Here is an 18,552-nt window from a genome sequence, read left to right as displayed (position 1 = left end):
TACTTGCAACATTGGTTTAAAGCATTTATGCTGATAATTAAGAATAACAGACAAAGAGTATTAAGTAAAGGAGAGCAAACATCTAGCCAGTCATTAAAAGAGTGGAATTTTTCTAATCCTCTTACAAAGATGCTGTTTTGGGTCAAAGTCCCTTTCTGCATAAAGTGGTCACACCACATTTTTTAAGTGAATGAAGAGCTGAGAGCCATAACCCAGACCCTCAAAACTTCTTTAAACAGACAACTCCCACTGAGAGACAAGCATTTAAATAAATCTGGGGACCTAGGCCCATGAGATGAATAAAGAACATTTAGTTCACGCTGTATTGCATAGTAAATAATCATGTAGCCAAAATAACTTGATATACCAGAAATTTGCTAATGCTTTATTGGCTGGAAGTCTCCATATTCTGTATCCCACATGTTTTATCTTAGGGTTAAGAAATTCTGAGAAGTGCTTTTTATTAGCTTAAACTGACAGATTTTGTTTCATACAGAGCCACGTTTATAGATGACATCTGGTCTTTACATTTACTCTACTTTTTGTTCACCAATGATTGTTTGCTCCTGGAAAAGAGGCCCCATGATTTTTTCTATCTGCCTCACAAGTAACTGATTGCAAAATAAAGTCAAACTTATGCTTTTTCTTTCTTAGGTACCTGTGAATCTCACTCAAGCCTCACGGTCTACTTGTGCTATTCTGACCCTTAATTGCGGTTGTCCTTATTTGAGAAAACTTTTATTGAGTCCTTTTGACCCCTTGTAGGACCTGTGAGGCAAAAAGGTCCAGTAGAAGATCTTTCATACTAATCTCAAATCTTATCCAATTAGGCCCCTTTGTAATTCATTGCTTAATGAGTTGGAAGGACCTCAAATTCTACTTCTAGCCTACCAGTCCCAACAACAACTCCTTAAGCTACATAATTAACCTTCCCCTTGGCAACATTTTCCACACTTGCCTTCATGTCTTCTTGTTGGAAAACTTCTCTGAAATGTCTTTATTGCCTTTGTTAGCCCTCAAGTCTGAAGTGAGTATTCTCTACTCCAACGTCTATAAACCTCACTGTACCAGTCAGCATAGTAAAGAAACTGAGTAGGTAGATGGTAGTGTATCTCTTGTTTCAGTTTCTCCTGGTTTTGGTAGCGCAAATGTAGCATGTATGAACAGTAAGGTCAAATACCGTGGTTAGTAAGCTGTGTACAGCACATGTGACTAAGTGTTGGTATGGCCTGCTGTTCTGAGAGATGCTCCAGGTAAGGTTCATAAGGTGTTGAGGACTATGCCAGACAGTAGTGCTTTTTCTATTTGTATAGGCAGTTAACAGATGTATTCTTATTTCAGAGATGGGGTTCAGAAGTCTGGGTAGCACAGTTGTAACACTTTTAAAATTGCTCTTTCACTGTACCAGTGGTTTGGTACAGCCTTAGTGCTCAGTATTCAGAAGTCATGTGGATTGCTCAAAATTATATACAATAGAATAATTCAACTGTTCTTAGCCAGATACACAGCCATATAAGTAGGCATAGGAAAGTTAGGTTTTGAGTAGTATGGGGTTTTGGTGCTCAGTAACATATAGTGCATACATACAAAGCAATGGTAGACCCTGCTGGATCATTATGGGAGAAATGGAATTGAGCAAGTCCATGGAAAGTGAAGAGAGGCTCAACATTTTTATGGTAAAAAGATGATTGGTCATTTTTTTTTTTTTTTTTTTTTCCTCTGTTAAATTAATGCCTTGTGTTGAATTGAGTAAACAAGAGACTGACCCCTTCAGTGTGAGGAGTAGGAGAGAAATAATTGAGCCAGTTCTTTCTGATTTCATATACCACTATTGCTTAGGACTCTTGTGGGCTTAATCCTGTCCTGTAGCATATTGCATCTCCAGGAAAAGAAAGGGGGGAAGGAATTCTGATCTGAATAGGTATTTGTGCCACATGCAACACCATATAGAGCTGTGGCTTTAAATGTTAAACTATTTTGACAGATGGACTATATTATACCCTATAGAAATGTAATTTTCCTATGTAACTGGCAGCCTGTTGGCTCTGAGTTCAGCACAGTAATGTATTAACAACTCCTACACCCTCAGCCTATTTCCTGAATTAGCTTTTGTATTAAAATAGGGACTATTCCTGGTTATTTCATTTTTGACCTTTACTTCTCCTCTACCTCCTCTTTATTTTATTTTATTTCATTTCATTTCATTTCATTAATTTTATTAATTTTATTTTATTTTATTTTATTTTAATTTTTTTCAGACACTGCTAGCATACGAATGAATGAGACGATAACTTAGGACTAGGTTAGTGATGCTGAGTTTCCTATTCCACCTGTTTCTAGCCTCTGTAGACCAATGTACAGTACATCATCAATTACAGAATGTAGAAGTATATAATATCATAGCTATATGCTTCAAGGTCTCTTGAACTCTGCATAATTACTTCAACTAACAAATGACCTGGTGCTTAATTAGTGAGTTGTTTGGAATCAGCACACACAGTAGGTTATATTTCATATAAGACATTCTACTAAGTCCCTTAGAAAGCTATTTTTCTTCGTTTTGAATATATATATATATATATCCATTGGCCACATTTAAAAAGCTATTGCCAGTTAGCTCTGAGGAGAGTGTCATAACACACAAAATGCCATAGCCTTTGAAAAAAAACAAAGTATATTTTCTGGTGAAGTAATAATTTTGATGTCATAATTATGATCATCTAACTAGCAGTGGATGGCAGAGAAAAAAGGGGTTCCAGCTATGCCTGCAAACTGGTGCTGTTACATAGCTACAAGCTGCACAGGAATGAAGTTTTACAAATGTTTTCTTTAACTGTTGCACAGACCTTGCTCCAACACCTTTCAGGTTTCTTGGTGACGTGACTCCTACCCCTTTTTAAAAATGATGTAATTATCAACAAATTGAATGACCAGACTCATTGCTCAGAGCCCTTACAAATGTTGCCAAATCCACTGATATTCAGCAAATGCTCTCTAACCTTAGGCATCCTCATTTTCTTGTTTTTGTGAGTTCACCTCTCAGAGGTGGGAAGGTCATTTTTCTCCTTGGAGATGCTAATGAATTCTAAAGCATAATCTGAGAGTGATTTATCTTAAAAGGTCTGTAATTCCCACATTAAAATGTTCTATTCAGGGTGGGGAAAAAAAAAAAAAATCCTCTCTGAACTGCCTGTGCTAAGCCTATGGTACTTGGTGATCCTCTGGTAATGCTGCTCTGTGAAAGTGTCTGGAGTCTCAGGGGATTACTGGAGTGGTTTGAGACTCATCAGAAATGTCCCCCCAGCTCAAGCATAGTTTATACTGCACTAGCTTTTAAATGTGATGCTATCTAGTTACACAGACCGTTGGGTGTTCTGGCAGCCACAGAGCAGACCCGCTCTTATCACCTCATCTTGGCAGGCAGTGAGGAAAAATCTTCACTTTGGTAATTTGGACCTCTGAACTCAGCCAGCTATTAGAAATCTAAATTTTGCCAAATGCTGGAATTAAAATCACAAGGTGGTAGAAGCCAAGTTTCTTTTAAAAGAAGTAGACCTGCCAAAAAGATATGACATAGGAAACGAGGTTGGAAGTACATACTGTTCTTTGGTTTTGCTCTTTTGCTTTGTTTTGTTTTTGTTTTAATTCTTTCTTTTTCCAGTGCAAACAATGCAGATTGTTTAGATCATGCATATATAATACATGTTAACTTTACAGTCTTGTATATAAAACGTTCATGTGGTATTGTGGGAATACTCTTACACAATTTTCATCATTGCCAGTATACATCAAAAAATCCACCCCTTTTAGTTTTGAAGTAATAAGTCCAATGTGTATAGGACAAACTGGTCCTCCATCTAAACTCGGCATGTGCATTTGGTTGCCATGTGTTAGAGGTACTGCTTTGTGACTGGAGTCTCATGTAGGGCAATATCTAAGTCTCTGAGAAGACTGCACAGTGCTGTTCAGTAAGTCTTCTTTACTTGTTTATTCAAATTTAAATCAGAATTTTAAAATGGCTTTGATTAGTTTCTAATGTTTTCAGATACTTTTGCACATCAATAGATTGGAAGGAAGTCTCATGAAATCTTACCCACTTTATCAGTTTTTATATTGTGTTTTGACTTGGTCCCTGATTTCAGAGAGAAGTGCTTAGGTCAATACCAAGAATATTAATATTGTCTGAGTAATTGAAGATATGATTTTAGATTTTCAAAGATCTGGTTTAGTATCCTAAAAAATAACTTAACCAGACCTGCCATTATGCCAAGGCCATCAGATTAATTCCTGAATGTACAAGTACTAGGACTGTAGATAGGAAAAGAACAAATAAATTATTTTGGATTTAGAATACCTTGCACTGAAGTGCAGAACAGAATTGAAATATATGTGTATATGTATATATATATATATATATAAACACACACACATATGTCTATGTAATCCCTTTCCCCACAAAAAAAGTCACACACATTGCCTAGTGAGTGTCAGGTAGATCATGCTCCAGCCTTACTGTTTTGCTCACCTGTGGGTTGTTGTCACATTTTGTGGTTTGTTGCACTTCATGTTTCTTACTGAGAGGCCATCATTACACGTCTGACTGAGTACTGGAATTATGAAAAAAAAAAAAAAAAAAAAAAAAAAGTCACCCTGATGGAGAATAGATAATGACAAAGACTTTATTCTCCTGTCCAGACCATCAGCTGAGCAGGACCTGCTATCAGCAGTAACTGAACCTTGAATTGCACGTTTTCAATGCTGCAGGCGGGAGATGGTCTTGAGTTACAAAGCTAAATCTCACATCAATTAAAGTCTGTGTGCACAGCAGCTGTATTCAGAAAGGTGGAGGAGATTTAATCTTCACCTTTCACCTTGGGTCAAAATACAAGGTTACCGAGAGAGAATGTTATTAAAATTGGATTGTTTCTGCCAACTTAACATTAAAAGTTTGCAGTTATTACTGAAGTGCTTTATTACTTGCTCCCTTTGTTAAGGAAACTTGCAGTTAAATAGCAAGGAAGTAATAAAACAGTTGAAAGGAACAAATAAATATTTATGACAGACTTCCAAAGTCTGTAACAGTTCTTTCTTCTTGATTAAAAATTAGAGAATAATTCTCTACTGCATCTCATTGGCAAGTAGGGTAATTATACTGGTTGAGTATAAAGAGACTTGCAGGATTGAATGCTAAAGGTGAACTTAGCATGAGTGGATATATAGTGGAAGTAAGGTCTTTCTCTGTAAGAATATTCACTTAAACAAACCCTATATGAAGCACTAACTTCTCAGCTCCATCTCAGAAATCTTATGTTCAAATTCAGCTCACCACTGAAGTCTCTGAGCATCTTTCCATTGTTTTTCAGAGGAATTGGAATAATACCCTAAGGGGAATGTAGTGTTGTTCTGTGTTCCCAGAATGCACTAAAGGTAAACAAGGTGTGACTGATCACATTGGTATACCGCTTCCTTTAAGATATAGTCTGTGATTTGAATTTGGGGCCGAGCATCTTCCTATCCAAATAAGCAAATTTCTATAGCCTTCGTGACCCTTAGCATTTAAAAGAAGAAATTGCCCTAGAGAGATAAATGCATATATTTTCTGTGTTTTTATACAGCCTATTTTCCAAAGTTTTGTAGAGAAATATTTAACTGCAAGAATATAGTTGCATTTTAAAGATGGGGTCAAAACCTGGGCTTCATATTGGTAAAGGTCTGCCATGGCTAAAGTCAATGGAATCTTTGTCATTGACTTGGAAGGCTATGAATGAACTGCCTGTGAACAAGGGGAACGCTTACTGTCCTTAATTTACAGAATTTTTGTCGTTCCAGTTTTACGTCATTAACTTCAGGTAGAGTAAAGCTGTCATAACAGGATAGAGAAAGCAAGCTGTGCTGATATTGACTCTTACTCTTTAAGGATAATGTTTGGAGAGACAACTCAGCCAAGAAAGTTGAATTCAGGGAAGGATTTCTTGACCAGCGTAGGACTTAAATACACAATTTGGTGTCCGTGCAAGCTTGAGTGGTACTCATGCATTGGTGGTGTCCCTTTGAGAAAGGGATTCAAACTACACATTAGCCCTCTATACCAAAGAGTGTATATTTCATTATGTGCACTGTTTGAATTATAACTGAATGTGACTTTTTAATGTATTCCAGATATGTTAAGCAACAACTGAAGAAGTATGTAGAGCATGTTCTAGTTTTTGTTCTAAAACACATGTATTTTATTTATAATGTGGAAATGGTACAGTCATCACAACAATTACATTCTGACATTTAACTTTTTAATCAAAAACAATACCTTTATTAAAACTGCAATGGAATTTTTAAATAATTACCTCATTCTATTTAGGGTTTGAAGGTTTCAGTGTGAAACTCATCATCATTTGCGCATTAAAATTTTTGTCCAGTAGTTACAGGACTGGAATAAGCCATAGACAGATAAGACATAGATCCCTGGTGCCATATGGTGATTTTCATTCAGAAAGACAGGAATTTTCTGTGATTCAATTTTCATATATGAAAAGGCTTATGATTCAATTTTCATATATGATGATTAAATAAAGGTTAAAGGTATGAATGGAATGTAACTGTTAAAGTGTCTTCCTGAGTCTGCCGAAAGCCTTAAACAAGGTTTTGTGAGCTACCTCTATTACATTCAATTCAAGTGTAAGAATAATATATGTACATATATAACATGTATATACACATATATATATGTATTTCCAAAAGGGCAATCTAGCCTTGCATCTGAGGAGTCCAAGGATAACTACCAGCAGATGCTTACAAGCCTTGTTTTTCCTTGAGGAGAAAGGAGGTATAATAACCAATGAAGTAGTACTAATTGAGGGGCAAACTTGACTTGTGCTACTTCTCTTATTTCTTTCAAAAACAGGGAGCATCACAGACTCCCACTGCAGTGAAGAATTGAATAGAGGAAAAGCCATGCTGGGCCACAGAAGATTTGATATTATGGTGTCCAAGAGTCCACCAGATTCTTCAGGTGCCACTGCTAGGGCCTTCTGAATCAAGTGTTCAGGTAAAGATGTCCAAGACATATAGTCTGTACTGCTGTCAAAGGTTTTGTAATAGTAGCTGAAAGGTTTCTTTTTTTTTATTTTGGCATTCAAAAAGACAGGTTTCTTTTTTTTTTTTATTTTGACATTCAAAAAGAATGTATAAAAAAGTAAAAAATAATGTATAAGAAAAAAATATGTATAAAAAAGTAAAGGTCTTTAAGCAATAAATGTATTTTTGTTAATTAAAAGTAATCCTTGTGGCTGATGTAAATTCTCCATTGATGGAACAAGGTTTCCAAGTCGGTTGTTGACACAATGAGAAAGGAAGTACATTTGTAGTCACTTTATAATCATCTCTTTACAGGTCTGCATAGGGCTTTGAAAAATCTAGTGCAGAGAGAGAAAAGAGAATGGAAAAAAAAAAAAAAAAAAAGGAAGGGGAAAAAATGAAAGAGAAAGATAAAGGCAAGGAAAGTGGAAAAAGTGGGAAGGGAAAAGTGGAGAGAAAAGGAGAAATTGCCTTGCCAGTTAGAAACAAGAAAAAAACACAGTCATGTTTTTTCTGTAACTTCACTTTCTGAATATTCAGTGGTGTTACGTTCAACTTGCAAAGGTGTCTTGAAGACACAGAAATCTTGATTTTGTAGCAACCTTCACACAGAAGCCTGTCCTGACCCCAGGGCTTTGGCATAGCTCTGCAGTGTACCTCTCCATACGCTTCCTCTTGGCTTTACACAGGTACCAGAACCACTTGCATGCAACCTTATATAGAGCTGTTTTCCGAGTCACCTGAAATAATATTAGCAGCACAGAATATAAACACATCACTATATACCACCTTATTAAATACAGATGTGGATCTTACGAGGGTCTAGTTATCTAGAGGTGCCTTACCCTCATTTTCTTGGGTACCAGTACCTTACAAAGAGATCTCTGTTGTACTGCATTAATGCACTGTGGGCAGAAACAACTGCAGCTTCAGGTAGGGGCTGGACTGATATAGGGCAGAGGTGTTCCTCCAGCCATGACCTCCTCAGCAGTAAGGTCAGAAGGCCAGATTTGTTGTTGTTGTTGGATACAAAGTATGTTAAACACCAGATTTGCAAGCCTTTGGTAATGCTTTGAAAATTCACCAGCAAAATCTGTAAAGCATTCTAGCTAACATTTAAAAATATATTTGCTACCTGTTAATTTATTGAACTAGGAAGCCAAAGATACTACATACAGGAATGTCAGAACAAGTACCAGAAATGCATTCAGCTGAGGCCTTTCTAGTTTTGAGTGGGGTTTCTTTTTTTTTTTTTTTTTTTCTTTTTTAATATCTTGCCATCTGTGGTTAGTGTATAATTTGCTTCTGGTGAGAGTCTTGATAAAAGCTGGACTAGTCTGAATGATTCTTTTTTTTTTTTTTTTTCATCATTGCAATTTTTATACAAATTTTCTGATTTTAATTAGACTTCTACCAAGACTTTTCTGCTCCAGGACAGAATTTTTGCCAAAAATAGAAAAGCTGATTGAGATCTTGGTAACCCTGTGTTCAAAGATGTTCCCTGAGCTAAGGCAAATGTAATCACAAGCTTTTAGCCCAAATCAGACAAATGAGAGTTCTGACCACCAGGCTTTTAACTGGGAGTGCATGGGGCTCTTCTGATTTTTTATTTTTTATTTTTTATTTTTTTTTACATAAAACTTCAAAAGGCCTTGTTTTTCATCCCAACAGGGAACAGGAAAAGATTTTGCTTGAAAGCTGAAACAGTTTAATGGTACAGAAACACCATTTCATATCCATATGTAATCCAGAATTGAGTTTGTCAGTGCAGTCTGAATTTTGTCTTTGATCTCTAAGAGGAGAAGGCAGCCCGTGAAAATACTGCTGAACTAAAAGAATATAAACAGGCTTAAAATACCACATTCTGATAGAGAGTAAAACTACATTCTGATGTAGCATATCTGACCAAATCCAGTGCCTGGTGAATTTAGAAAGAAGACTGACAGTGCAATAAAGAGACAATTGCAAAAATTTGAAATTTAATTTTATTTTTATCTAACCTTTTCCTTAATTTCTTTGCTGAATTTTAGTCTCATTATCTAATCTTTGGTATTTTGCTTTTCCGGAAGTATAGCAGGGCCAGTCACTTCTTGGGAAAGAAAATAAACATCCAGTTGTCACTATCTGGCATGGATTTCTATGAAGACATCTTTTAATTTGATGAATACCTCAGATGTCTTAACTGATTCTTGTTTAACAACAGACTAGGAGAAAGACAATGTTCTGCCTCTCCCCAAGTCCTGGAGAAGCATGAGCCAAGCACATTCCTTGCAGCACCTGCAAGGCAGCTTTGAGGTCTCTCATCTTTTATGAAATCAACAAGAGCCCCTTTGACTGGAAGCACTGAGCATGCAGGGTCCTGGAGTCAGAGCTATACCACTGTAAAAGCTGGTACAACTGGGGCATTTTCAGCACGTTAAAATTCTGGTATGCCACACACACCTTCCTCTGCTGATCTTTATTGAGTCCTGTAGGAAGGGATGTACCAGTAAGGGAAAGGAGTTCTTTATAACTAGCATGGATCTATTGTCAGCAGAATGTAAGGAAAGTATAACATAGTTATCAAAAGATGTACGTGCACACACTGAACTTTCTACGGGGTCAGCAGGGAGAAATGGGGCTCTGAGTGACCTGAGATGGCTTAGCCATTATCTGACTTTTACTCTGATTTTATTCATGGAAAACTTGTTTTTCTCTCTGTCTGCTACAAATAACTAGTCACCTAAAACATTAAGTAATGAAATTCAAATGTACTGAGTTAATCACTGGAAAAGTGCTTCATCTGAAAACTCCATGGGGGATCACGTTTCAGAACACAAGTGTCCTTGTACAGTATGCATTTCCTCTTTGGTTCATGGGTTTGCTCATGCAGAAATTTTCAGTAATATTAAATTACTGCCTGAAGCCATGCCTGACTATCTTTTTCATTACCTACCTTCCATGGCTTTGGGACAGATTAACTAATAAATATATGGATCCCTGGTGTAGTAACCTTTACCATGTACTTAGAAAAACTGATAGACATGTAATATCAGAATCTGTGAAAAACTTTTTTTCTTTCTTCTCATAGAGTACTACTATGCTCTTGCTATCAGAGTTGCCTGTTCACAGTGCCATACTGTGCTTGCTAAAAGGTGCTGCTAACCCATCAACTAGGACCTCTACCACACACTACAGTAGACCAAAAGGGAGAAAGGTATGGCTTTTCAGACAATATATTTGTTTTTTCTTTTTTTTTTTTTTTTTTTTTTTCTTCAGTGTTAATAAAGATATAAGAAACAGCAAAATCCCCTATGTTATCCATATTATGTGCTTATTGAAGCACAATCAATGCTTCAGACTAGGCAAAGTAAAGCAAATAAAAAAAAAATCTACATTTTTTTTCTTTAGGAAAAGGTCTCAGAAACTGGTCGTTCTGGAGGGGTGATCATTGTCTTTAAAAAACCTAGTAAGTGCCTGGTTTCTGATGCAGCTCAGTTTTATGTTCCTCTAACCTGCCCTCCAGCAAACTGTCTGTTGCAAGTTATTTGAATGGTATACCTCCTTCTCCTGTGTCCAAACTTTGCTCAGATTTTTAAATTCATCAAGAAGCATTTGCAATACTAGTTCTGTGTCTGGGAACCTGGTATTTTCTTAGCTTTAATTGTTTCTTGTTTGGTTTTCTCACTGCATAATCTAGGTAGTAACCTAGCTAGGTGGTATTAATGAAGGAGAACCTTGAAGGGGTTGCTTTAAGCCTGACAAATGTAATCCCAAAAACTTTTCTTTAGGCTATCATTGAAAGAAGAATCATTTGACCACAGCCCAAAGAATTCAAATAAAGCTTGGTTTCAGTGTTCTAAAATCATGATTCTCTGGCATAAATTCCATAATTCCATGACATGATTCTACAACGTACACAGATTTGTCTGAACTTTTTTTTTTTTTTTTCCCATACTTTTTTCTAAGGTCATTGCATTGATATATGTAATCAATTATAATTAATATGAGATAAAACCATCTATTTACCAGGAAACGTTTTTAGATGAACTAATCTTTTGACTAATGCCAATATAGTAGGTCAGTTTATGTCTAAGCCCATTCAACATGTGGGATCTGAATCAGTTATCCCTTTATCAGTTACCATTAGAGCAGCTCTCATGCATGCATTACCTGTTTTTGCATAATTTCTTTTGGCTTACATAATTGGAAGGATGGTTTTGAACAGCAAGATTGTATAAAAGGCAGTTCAGGTGATGCTAAGGGAGAAAGAGTGAATTCAAGAACATTTTATTCCTCTGGTAAAGCTGCACTTGAACAAGTCACAGTACTGCATCCAAATAGGCAATTATGCAAATACTGATATGGAACAGAAGCTTATTGAGCAAGATTCATGGATGATATTTAAAGAAGTTGAGTTTCCAGGTTATGATTTTTGAATCTGTTTGCTATTGTTCTGTTAAACATTTTTTTGGAGCTCCCAACCATGACATATTAAATCTAGACCTATTTTTTCCCCTCTGTACTTTTCCTATTTTCCCACACAATGAAATATTTTTTTTAAGGTTGACAGAAAAAGGGAGACGCTACTTAGTTGAAAACCATTAAAGACCCAGTCTTAGTAAATAAATGTATGGAAAGTTGTATGGGAAGAATAGGGAAGCCAGTCAAACTGTTAAAGAATCATAGAATCATAAAATCTTTAAATACAGAACAGAACTATGGGGAGGGTAGTGCAATCAGAGTATTTTTAAATTGTTAATAATCTTTGACACTTCACTTCAGTAGAAAGTATTTAGAAAAATACCAACAAGACTATTTATGTCCAAAAAATATGAAAGCAACATTGCTGTTCTATAGTTCTTTAGGGTGCAAAGAGCCTTGGCTTGCATGCCCAAGCAAGCACATCAGTTTTATAGCAGCCTCTATCCTCTTGAACCTGAACACTCCTATTGCTAAGCATCCATATAATTTATGCCAATAGACCTACAGTTCCTCAGAGTAATTTTTCTTCCATCTGTTCAGCTTGAATGGAGGACATTTGTTAAATGATTTTTGGAGGGATGTTGGCAGTAAAATACATGCCCACCCTGATGTTAGGCTAGTTAACTGGTCATTCTAGGCACACAGCTGACATTGTTAGATGGCACAGAGCTTGAACAAGTACAAATATAAGAGAATGCATATTATCCTTTGCTTATATACTTGACTATTCTTTCCCATTGTTCTTCTAGAAAGAATTAAGATAAATAACTAAATGCCCACCTCGAATAATTAAAAGTAGTTGTAGTCTACCTGTCAATTGTATAAAGTTAGGTTAAGTCCAGTCCTTGCAGTCTGATACTTTTTCAGATTCAAGAAGCCAGAACCATGTAAACATTGAAAGTAATTATGTCTCCCACTCCTCTTCTTCCATTTATTTTTTTCTTCCTAATGTTAGTTGTTACAGAAAAGAGTCAACTTGAGTTCCAGAGTGTCTGCCAAAAAGCCTCTGGGATTCCCTGGGGGACAGAATTTTACATTCTTCAGCAAACTGTCTATCTCCAGAAATGCAAGAGGAAAACATTATTTTTCTTTTTCATGTAATATCAATGTCTAAGCCTAACAGAGCTTTTTATTATTATTATTTTATTTATTTATTTTTAATTTTCAAGCCTGAGAAATATCTTGTGTTGATGCTAACAATTGTGTTGATGCTTTTTTAAAGCTTAATTTGTTATCTTTAAGCAGCTGCTAAAGTGTAAACAAGTTATTTTTCTTTTCTGTATTAAAAAAAAATGAAAAGGCTTTTTACTTATCCAAAAGCTTCACTGCTATTGTGCTTATTGGACTATGTTAGGCCTGTTTTTTTATTATTATTATTATTTTTTTTTTTTAAAGCAGGAATTAAAGGAAGTTGTTCCTTTTAAGGTAAATTAGGCTGAAATCTGACCAAGTTGGATTTTTTATGTACAGAAAATACACACATTTCCATTTCCCTGAATCACCCCAGCTCTGTATTTCCCAGGCCACAAAGATTTTCCAAAGATTAATAATAAAAAGTAAAATCAATTTTAAAAATGGTGTGAGGGGGCAGTGATATTACGCATTTTGCATGCAAACTTTGAGGAGCAGCGATTTGTGCATGTAGAGAGTTCACAGGCACACCTCTTGTCATCCCAGGTGGTGCCCCACTGCCAGACTATGACAGCTGCCATTCTGAGGCAAAAGGTGACTTTCAGAACTGAAGCTAGTTACCATCTCTGTTGATGTACAGCCCACGTCCATCAAAATCACTGCCACCAGCTAAGAGCATTTCTTGAAGTTTATAGGTTGTACAAATTTTGTGATCCTCTTCAGACTGTCATAGGAAAACTTCACAAATAAGATAAAAATCATGTTGTCAAATTATTCCATATTTCTTTCCAGGTTCTTGTTTTTTTACCTTCTTTGCTTCTTTAACTTGAGTTCTGGTAGATATGCAATTGACAAGTAATGATGATATTTGCTTAAAAAAACATGGCATACACTCAAGGAAATGCACAAAACTTTATTTTAGAACTGAACTACACCTTCTTTTAGCTAGTACTACTTAAAGTGCAGATCCAGAGTCTTCTAGCAGCATAAGACCAACAAATAGCTTGTTCATCCTGGCATTATTTAAAACCACCAAAGGGCCATGCAGAGCTATGTGCAAGCAATTTCTACCCCAGCTGGTAGGCAGAGGTTTTTGAAACAAAGCATTTCTGAGTGTTTCCTCTGTTCTGTATGATCTGAAAATTATTCAGAAAATTATTTTCTTTCAGTCTGTACAGGGTTTTGTTCTGCACTCTTTGCTGTCCTGCCTGAGTGTCTTCTGTAGTACATGAAGCACCACTGTTGTCCCCTGCAACTTTGTCCTGTCCATGAACATCTGGTTATCTGCTCTGGAATAAATGTGTGTTCCTATACCTGCTTTATATTTATGTTTCAGAACAGAAGGGTGAAAGAAATGTGCCTTATGCTGGAGCTAAAGGCATGTTGTTTATGAAAAAAATCCCTGAAGAAACAAAGTTTATGAAGCAAACTCCCTGAAGAAGCTTTGCTTCTGTCAGATTGGAGAAGGTGGTAGGGAAAACATTGCATCGGCTGCAGATTTCTTAGGGTTGCCTAGCTCTTGAGGGTGTGTGTGTGTGTGTTTGGGTGAGCAGGAGGGTGAATAAGCCCTATTGACAGCATTTACTGTAGAGAAAAAGGAACCACAGTAGGGCTCAAGTGACCCTCCTGAATAGAGGTGTGATTTGTCACAGGATTTGCCTATTGCAACTGACCTAACTTTTCTTTCTTTTGGTTACCTGAGATGCATCATGTACTTACAGCTTACCGGCTCCCTTCACGTACCCTGCTGGAAAATCCTTGCTATGATTTTGCTCTGTAGAACACATTCAGGGAGCAAAATAGCATGTCATAGAGCAGTACACTGTTAGAAAACCATTTTCAATATCAGAAATACAAGTAGACTTGTATAATTTTAGCTTGAATATGTTGCAGCATCAGGGACATGATGGTGCTAGGTGATGGGATTTTTCATTCCTAACGTGATGGTGTTTTTTTTTTTTTTGTTTGTTTGTTTGTTTTCATATAGCAAGACCTAGCCAATTTTGGGATTGCTCATCACTCAAAGGTGTAACAAATAGTACAACTCTAATTTTGCATGTGTGGCAAACTGTTACTGCGGTGGATTGAAATATGAAACTAAACTAAATTATCAAAACTACTAGAACTGCACATGTATAAAATGCACTTAGGCATACTAATCTTGTTCTACTCATCCCATTTGCCATTTTGGAAATAAGTGCAGTGAGCTGGCTTAGCAGATGCCAACTATAGTGAATACAGATGAGGACTACAGCTTGGTCCTGCATGCCCAGGCTGAAGATTTACCACCTGCGTTCAGTTCTCCTCAGATTTTATAACCTCAAGACAGTGCTGCAGAAAGCAAGCCAGCTGAGTGATTTAATACACAAATTTTCTCCCTTCAAAGCTTCTACAGATTTCATTTCACGGTAGAGGGCACTGTGCAGTTGGAATTTGTCCTCTCAAGCAGTGCTGGGTTAACTCCTGGTTTCTTGTAGGCAGAAAGATTCCAGGGCACTCTTCAAACTTACGGTTTTAGCTCCACTCTATGCTCATGCCTAACTAAGGTAGTTCTATTTTACTTCAGCTCTTTCTTTGGTTTGTAATAGATTTTTTTCTTCCTCTTTGTCTGCTCTGCTGCTGTGCATTGTTAAATAGCAACAGCGTTCCATCCCAGATATGGCTACGTTTTAGTGGCCAGCTAGTACATTGCTATACTGAGTATTTAGTTAAATGCCTTGTGGATCTTTCTGTATAAAAAGAGCTCCATTGAGACTAAGAGGATATTATTATTCATAATGTGGTGACTAGTTTCACACATGGCTGAAGCAAAATAAATCATCACTGTTTTTAACAAAACAGTGAGTAGACCTCTTTTTGACCACAGCATATTTGTGGTCAGCAAAGAAAGAGTCTTTTATAGCTATTAATATGCTGCCAAGGTGCTTTAGCTGAGATTTTTGCCCTAAGGGAGGTGGGCTTCCACCACCACATATTCATGTTTCTCTGCTAAGCCAATTTCCAGAGCCCTACCCTTACAAAGGGATTTGATACATAAATCCAGTCCTGAAAAGATAAGCTGGTCACTGAAATAATTGATACAGATAAATATTGACCAGATGCTGAATCTGATAAGAAAATGAACAATGCTGTTTGTTGTCCAAGCAGTATTTTTTAGTTCAGAGTGGTCCTACACAAAACAGCTAATGTGTCGGTCTTTCTGTGATGAACACCAGCCTAAAGCCTATTTACCCTAAAGGTTTTAAGCAGGCCTGAAGGATATCAAAGCTTCACAATGATCTTCTGGTTGTTTATGCTTCTGGTTCTGTGCAGTTAAACTGGAGTTCAAATATTATTTATATTTGGTCTGTTTATTACATGGTAACCAGAATAGTGTTGTTTGGGGATGCTGTCATCTACTGATATAGCACCCATACAATGATACATGACTTCCTTAGACCAGCCTGGAGCAAAACAACAGTTTCTCACTCTGAGAGTCCTGCTATACAGACACTGACAAAAGCCAATGCTGGTTCTTCAGAGCTTCCTCTTACTCCTTTTCAGAAGTTAATGTGAACTTTCAGCCTGCACACAGACATCTGCCCAACTGAAAGCCCCACTAGAAATTGTGAATGCTTTTCTAGTCAAAAAGCAGGAAGTCTGAATACATCAATATGATGCTTAAAGAGTGAAGAAAAAATAAATAAATAAAAGTAGTTTATGATGGGATTAGCAAGAATAAATTATCCAAAGAAATATAAAAAGAGAAGAGGCATGGGTGGTATGAGAAGAAGAGGAGGAATATATAATAGGAAGGTTCTTCTACATAGGATGTCATGTAAACCAAAAGCAAAACCCTTACTCTAAAGGCTTACGTTTGACTCAGGCATGTTTCTTGACATACCCTTTACAAAAGGCCCTACTCTGATCTCAGCTGAGTATAAAAAGGAACCATTCCCACTGCACTTGATGAAAGCTCAATGAACTTAAGGGAGGGAAAACCTGTGTGAAATAGGAAGCAGGATCATCCTTACAAACTTGTATAAATGTTGTTGTAGCTCTCCAGACGAACTCCTAGATTTACATATTTGCAAACATGAAAAATGCAAATAGCTTATTGAAGACATTTCTCAGCTTTTAGTGTATTAATAAACAAACTTAGCTTGCATTTTTGAAGCATACAGAGTGCACTCTCTCTGTTTACATCACTCTCCAGAGATAACTATTTATGTGAAAGAAATGGTTTCTGCCATTTCTAGACTACTTTAAAAGCATCCATTGTCTGACTTTTTAAAATATATTAATTTTTTTTCATGGCTGTTTGTCTAAAGGTTTTCTTCAACCTGCCAATTGCTGAAGGTGGGGCAAACTATACCCTGCTATAGAAAGGCTATGTAATTGGAAAAAATAAATTTATTAAGATTTAGAATCTCTGTGTGTGAATTGAGATCAAATTGACTATTTTATTTACAAGAGTACACTGCTCTAAAAATTATCTCAAAAGGAAAAAAAAAATAAAGATATATAAGTTTTGATGTATTTACATAGACAAATGTAGGCAAAGATGATCCTATGTTCTATTCTACCTATACTCTGGGCTGGCCAGATATGACCCGTTTCAGAAATGATGTGACTGAATCATCATCACCATAAAGCTATATCCAGATAGGATAGTGTACATTATTTCTTTTTAGGATGATTATAGCTTACAGAAGGGTTTTGAACAGGAAATGGTTTCTTCCTGTACATGCTTAAAAACACACTAGGTACCTTACTACATACTACCACTGTGTCCTCCACCAGCAAGTATGTCCTTGGTGCCCAGCTGTGGAATGTGACGTGTTTTTTGGTGCTGACAATTCTCTGGAGAAATAAAAACGGAGATTATGAAATTCAGCTGAAATTCAGCAAATCTGATTTTCTATCAACTGTGGTAAACACCCATGCTCCACAAATTGAGCTCCTTTTAGACACTTGGCAAACAAATACTTTTTCTAAGTAAAACCTAAAAACGAATTTCCTAAAGTTTCCTGGAATTCTGTCTATGTTTATAGCTACTGTAATGCCCACTGTCTTATTCATCATCTTGGGGCTTTTTCTTTTCCGCATTAGTGCTAAATACGGACTGTTTAAAGGTCTTGATTTGGTAATGGTTAATTGCACAGTTCCTGCTTAAGCAGTTCTCTTGGTTGCTATGGATCAGGAAGTATGAATGGTAGGAATAGGAGAGCAGGTGGCATTTGACTATGCTTTCCTGTAGGGAAAATTTTCTCTCTTTTGCTGTTTCATTACCAATTTTGTGTAAATGTAATTAGTTCCATGATATAAAAATGAGGAAGTTTTATGGATTACAGGTTTTGCATACAATCAGACCCAAACACCAGTTTGTGGCCTTGTCTACCTTGCTGCTTTCTGCTTGCTTCTGTATTAAAACTGAATATTTTTGTGCTTTTGTAGAACCTGCTTCCCATTTTCCTGGATGAGAAGGGTGGTGTCTCAAGGAGAGGCCAGAATTTGTCTCTGTGGACTTGGATGCTGTTTCTGCTTCAGGATGTCTCTGCCATAGGCCAAGTATTTTACTCAGCCCTGTCCCTCAGTCACTGCCTGTGAGATGAAGGTATTGCTTTTCAGTTTCACATATGTTCTGTGAATAAAAGATATTTTTAAAGGTAAAAGTCTTGTAATAAATACTAGCAGGATTTAATTTCTCTTGCCTGCTTCAGCATGTTAAAATCTTAGAAATATGCATTAATTCTTTCAGGGGAAAGATAGTACTGGAAGTCTCTGAGTTATGATTGTTGTGAAACTTGCTCGTGATACCTGAAAGTGCTTCATGAGGGCTATTTAGCAGAGCTGGGAAACTTCTGAAGTCTGAAAAACTCATTCCCATGTGCGACAGTTTGGCTC

The 18,552-nt window shown here is 36.6% G+C and overlaps 1 long non-coding RNA gene across 12 annotated transcripts in view; it reads left to right on the top strand.

Annotated features, from left to right (window-relative positions):
• The window catches only part of LOC118164310, a 370,599-nt gene that overhangs the window by 330,543 nt on the left and 21,504 nt on the right, over positions 1–18,552 (top strand). For 11 of the 12 annotated variants that reach the window (XR_004749432.1, XR_004749431.1, XR_004749424.1 and 8 more), the window contains exons 4-6: positions 6,899–7,042; positions 10,142–10,267; positions 18,103–18,262. This is a non-coding gene — a long non-coding RNA (uncharacterized LOC118164310). The remainder of the gene's footprint in view (positions 1–6,898; positions 7,043–10,141; positions 10,268–18,102; positions 18,263–18,552) is intronic. The other variant, XR_004749429.1, reaches the window with a different exon arrangement.

Source organism: Oxyura jamaicensis, chromosome 3 (assembly GCF_011077185.1).
Source record: "Oxyura jamaicensis isolate SHBP4307 breed ruddy duck chromosome 3, BPBGC_Ojam_1.0, whole genome shotgun sequence".
NCBI lineage: Eukaryota > Metazoa > Chordata > Aves > Anseriformes > Anatidae > Oxyura > Oxyura jamaicensis.
The sequence above is the reverse complement of the archived record's forward strand: the minus strand, read 5'-3'. Positions and strand labels throughout refer to the sequence as shown.